At 51.9% G+C, this 5,211-nt stretch overlaps 1 protein-coding gene across 2 annotated transcripts in view; it reads left to right on the top strand.

The window, feature by feature from the left end:
• Positions 1–536: 536 nt before the first annotated feature.
• Tln2 (talin 2) overlaps positions 537–5,211 on the top strand; it is a 413,098-nt gene continuing 408,423 nt past the window's right edge. The window contains exon 1 of one of the 2 annotated variants that reach the window (XM_031343921.1): positions 537–696. The gene's annotated coding sequence lies outside the window, so the exon portion shown is untranslated. The remainder of the gene's footprint in view (positions 697–5,211) is intronic. The other variant, XM_031343919.1, reaches the window with a different exon arrangement.

The raw sequence follows: 5,211 nt of genomic DNA, 5'->3' as shown, positions 1-5,211 counted from the left end.
GGCATGATAGATGGAGACATAAGTGAATGAATGTATGAATGAAGCAAGCCACCCAGACGGTCGGCCGTGTTGGCAAGTCTTTAATCCCTGTACTCAGGGAGGCGGATTATCTTGAGTTTGGGTCCAGCCTAGTCTACATAGTGTGACGCTGTCTCGAAAAAAAAAAATCAGTGCAATAGTCACACCTGCTTTGTTATCCATCTTCCTGGAAGAGTCGTTTCCTAAACCAAGTGACTGGCATCTATCCCGCCACCCTCATGGCTGGATCCACACCTGGTAACCTTCAGAACCCGGCCCGTGGTCCAGGCGCGGAGAAGACTCAGAGGCCTCATGCTAGCCTGGTCCCCCTGCCGCCTCATCCCTCTCCAGAGCGGGGCCCAGATTCTGGGGCAGCCGAGGGTGTCCCTTGCGCCTCTCACACGTGGGCCCCACCACAGCTCCACGCGCGCCCCCATCCCGCGCCCGGGGTGCGGACACCCAGGAGCCGAGTGGCGAGCTCCGCCGCGCCGTCCCCCAGTGATGACGCGCTTCCTGCCCTCCCGGCGCTCGCGGGCCGTGCGCTCGCGCTCGCCCTCGGCTCCGGTTCCGCGCCTGGAGCCAGCAGCAGCGGCGGCGGCGGCGGCGGCGCAGCGGGAGCGGAGCTGGCTGCACTCGTGGGCTGGCGCTCCGCAATGAGACAGTAGCTGCATCCCCGCGGTAAGGCGCGGCGCGTGGCGCTGCCCAGCTCTCCAGCCTGCATGCGCGCTGCAGGGATTTCCAGTGCCTTTTTCCCTCCCCTCTCCAGAAGGAATATGTGGGTGGTTTTCTTCTCGGGTTTGCATCTCGTAAGTGATGTCAATGTAGAAAAACCCTGTCAAGCTTCTAGATTTCATTGCCTAGGAGGGTTTTTTTTTTTTTTTTGCAAGAAAAGAAAAATAAATTGCAACGAATGCACCTGTCTATTGCACATGTAGGCTTCGCAGCACTCAAGCCGGTTGCCGGGGTTTGCAAACAGTCTTGCAGCCGGAGCCAGAGAGCTGATCCCTAGCTTTAGGCAGCTGGTCTCCTCCCGGGCTCCGTCCTCGGGTTTCCGGTAACGGGGTCGGAAAAGCGGCCCAGTCTGCACCGAGGGGCCCCCTGGACTCCGGCCGTGACCCCGGCACCGACTGAGTTGGCGGAGAGCAGAGCGGCTTCATTCCAGCACTGGCTGCCCCGACTTCAAGCGCCACTTTGCAAACAAGTCTCCCGCTCCGGCTCGAGGAGAAAGACACACCGGGATGCTTCCTAGCCCCCGACTCTGAGACCTGCGGGTTGCAGGACTCCCCCTTTTCCCTGGCCATCTCGCCAACAACCAGCTGCTGGCTGCGGACCGCTCAGGGATAGCGCGGGGCGGAGAGCAAGGGCAGGGTTTGGACTCTGCGCGGCGGCCTCTCGTCTCCTTCCCCGACCCTCTGGAGCTGAGATTTCGCGCCGGCGGGGATCGGGAGGGATCTGGAGACTGGCATTTTGGGGCCCAAGGAACGACGTTCGAGGGCGCCATATTTTCAGTGGGGTTTTTACAGAGGCTAAGGGGGCGCCCACTTTCAGAAGCCTCGGGGGAAGCCGGAGCGATTGTCGTTGGGAAAGTTTGCGCGCCCCGGCCAGCTAAGAGGCGGCTGTCCCCACAAGGGCGCGCGGACTGCAGCGTGTCGCCCAGGTCTGGCTAGGCTGGGTCGGGGGGCGGGGGGACGCGGCGAAGAGCGGTGTAGGGGACCGATGCCTGTGGCTCGCGGGTGTCACAGAGCAGGGGAATCAGTAGGGCTTAGGGCTGCTGGGCGCAGAGCACACGCCCCTCTTTTCCCCAAGCTACTGCCGCCAGCTCTCTGCCGGAGCTGTGCGCACCGCCTCTCCCTGGCCCGCGCACGTTGCTGAGCGTCTCCTTCAGTAACCCCCAATCCCCGGCACCGGGGCTTGCAGGGTGTTCCACCTGGCGCGGGAGCTCACTCAAGACTGGAGAGAAAGCGAGTAGGTTCATTGATGGGCCAAGGGCCTGGCTTATGTGGCTCAGCCTGTAGCCTCCTGTCGTCTCCTAGCTTGTGCAGGCGACAGGAGTAGCACTAGCGGCTGTGTGCAGGGCTCTCTCTGGTGCGGGACTGGTGGAGGAAAGGAGGGGGTGGCGTTTCCCGAAGTCGGGGCTTCAGGTGACACGTGAGAGAACTTGTTTTCTTGCTGCTGGTGATGGGGGCCGAGATGGAAGGAGAGGAGGCTGTGTTAATGAAAACTAAGTCCCGGTTATTTCCAGAGAACGGGAAGAGGAGTGAGCTGAAGTGTTTGGTGTTGTAGGGGGACACAATGATAGAGTAGTAGGATGGTGTCCCGAGGAAGCGCACCCCGGAACACGTAATTATGAGCACCTTGGTACTCATAGTGGCAATTTTGATTCTGAAGCTCCTGGGCGAGGGACTTGCCATTCTCTATGTTCTAGCTCCCGGATGTTTTTAGAAGTGGACCCGTGGGGAGAATCTTTTCTTTTGTACATACATAGTGACCTCTGCTTTCTTGTGAAGGGGGCAGGGCAGAGTGTGTTTGCTGACCTATGATTGGCTGAGTGCAGGAATGTGTTAGCTTTTCTCCTTGGTGTCTTAATCAAACAGTGTCACAGTTAGAGGGATCCTGTCAGCATTTGGGGTCTTCATCATTGGAAGAGATTTCGGGAAGGACCACCAAAACCTAATGGGGGTGTGTGTCTGGGGAGAGCAGAGACTTTTATGAAGGAGATGTAACCCCCACCATCTGCAGTTGCCCATGTACTTCATTAAATGCCACAGTGTGGAAGTTACCCTTTCAGTTTACAAGGCTGTACCTTCCTCTCCATGGGGATCTCTGTGCAGAAAGTGAGACGGAAGGGTGGCCAGTGCGCGTGTGCATGCAGGAATATTTTTCTCCCTTTTAATTTGAACACTAGAAGAGTGGAAAAGTCCCAGATAATAGTTGTCCAAAATCAGAATAGCCAGTGTTGATGAGAATTAGCTGCTGAAAGCCCCCCCCCCTAAATTACATTGACTTTTCTGGGCTTAGCTGAGAGATGGCTCACTGAATTCCAGCAGTGGAGGGTTCTTAGCCACTGTCTGCCCTGTGCCTTGTACACCTTTTCATTTCTGTAGGAAATTCTAAGGGATCCTGCAGATCTCTCTCAGTTTTGGCTTTGTGTTTCAGACTTTGTCTCCCCAAGGGAGAAGTAAAAAATTCCAAACTTGATCCCCATGAGTAGTTATTCAGTACAGTGTAGGCTACGTGTACGTTTAAAATCCACCTTGTCCAGGTTTGTTTGCCAACATTGTTCCCTAGAGGGCACTTTAAATGTATTCATTTTTATGTGCATGTGCCTGCCACCTGTGTGCAGAGGACAGAAGAGGGGGTTGGGTCCCGTGGTAACTGGAGTTGTAGGTGGTTGTGAACCACAGCATGGATGCTTGGAACCCAGTCCGTATCCTTTGCACAAGCTTTAAGGGCCTTTATAGGAGGAGCTGTGTCTGTATGTGTGCAGCACAGCTTTTAAACAGGATGCAATGAAAATTAACTTAAAGAAGCTTTTTAAAAAGTTTAAAAAAAATCATATTCATCAGTCTGTCTATCTTCTTTATCTGTTTGTGTGTGTGTGGGCATGGGTCAGGGAATGCCACAGGTACCCTATTTAGAGGTCAGAGGAGTCAGGTTTTCTACTTTGTGGCTCCCTGCGATTGAATTCTGGTCATTAGGCTTTGTGACAAGTGCCCTTTATCAACTGCCTGTGTCATCTCATCAGCCCAGAGATGCTTTATTTCAGGCCTTCTACTATTTAATCTCAATGGCACTACCTTAATATTCATTGAATTTTGTATGTTTCTTTCACCAGGTATTATTAACCAGGCTTTATTGTCTTTTGCCTGGTTCTTACTGTGGTAACTTCATAGCTTGATCAAAGTGCCTGATTTTTTTCCCCCCTAGTAAGATTTTGTAACTTCAAAAGGGCTAGAAAAGTGCCTTTGTGAGTTGGAAAGTTGCCTATCAGTTTACCAGGCAGGCCATGTGACAGGTGGTGTGTGCATGCTGCATGCCCAGGCTCTTAGGATGGTGTCTGGGACTTGTGATCTGTGACATTCTTGCTCCAGGACTTTTGAGTCCGAATATTTTCTTGGGGATTTTGGGTGGTGTTTGACTAACAGGAAGTACTAAAACCGGTTAAATCATTCAAAACAATTTTTATTAGGTACAAAAAAATGTTTAAAGGCAAGGAGAAAAACATAACAAGGAGGCCGGCATTCTAGAATTATAGTTTCACAAACCCAACTGGTGCCTTTTTAATTACAGTATTTACCCCATCCAGAACTTTGTAATCCTATTGCTTTTATATTTAATAACAAGGCTAGCTAAAACATAAGCCAAACACAACTATTACAAATAATGGGGATAAGTGGTGGGTTTAACCAGATGTTCTCCCTGAAGTTGAACTCTTCCAAACGTCTCTGCTCCTCCTGTTTCTAACCAACAGACACAACTCAAAAGGTAAGGCGGTCTCGGAGGGGAAAACAGAAGTGAAAAAAATGCTGGCAGTCTCTGATTTCCTGGCACTTGCCATTTACCTGACGATTGATGGACAAGCTGAATACCTGAGTCACCTTCCTGAGAACTTTTCCTGGAGTGGTGCCCTGAGCGATGAATTAAGACCAGGCTCATTTGCAGCCCATTTCATAGTGGCTTTTCAGAGTTGGTGTTAGCCCCCACATTTTGTTTTGCTCTTAACCAACAGCTCCGCTTCTAAAGCCTCGAGCAGCTCGCAAGCGTTTGTGTTGTTTTTTTTACTCTTCCACAGTAGACTTTAACTACTGGAGTCTTCGGTGTCTTCCATTCATTTGTCCTGCAGAAGCTCTTGGGGTTTAATCTTGCTGCTCTGATAAGTAACCCTGCACTCACCCCACACATCACATCCCTAAAGGGTTGTGCTCTTGTTTTGTGTTTATCTAGTAGATAAGGTGTGTGGGGGCTGGGGGGGTGGGGAGATAAGTGTGATTGACTGGGCTTTGGAGCCCAGACCTATCAAAGGCTGCACAAAGGGAGCACTGGCAACTTCCAGAACAGAAGCAGAAGGTGGCTCAAAGGTTAAGAGCACTGGCTGCTCTTGCTGAGGATCTGCTCCTAGCACCCATGTGGCAGCTCATAACTATAACTATCTGTAATTCTGTTTCCGATGGATCTGATTCCTTTTTTTTTTTT

Source organism: Mastomys coucha, unplaced genomic scaffold, assembly GCF_008632895.1.
Source record: "Mastomys coucha isolate ucsf_1 unplaced genomic scaffold, UCSF_Mcou_1 pScaffold23, whole genome shotgun sequence".
NCBI lineage: Eukaryota > Metazoa > Chordata > Mammalia > Rodentia > Muridae > Mastomys > Mastomys coucha.
Note: the sequence above shows the minus strand (reverse complement) of the source record. Positions and strands in the feature narration are given on the sequence as shown.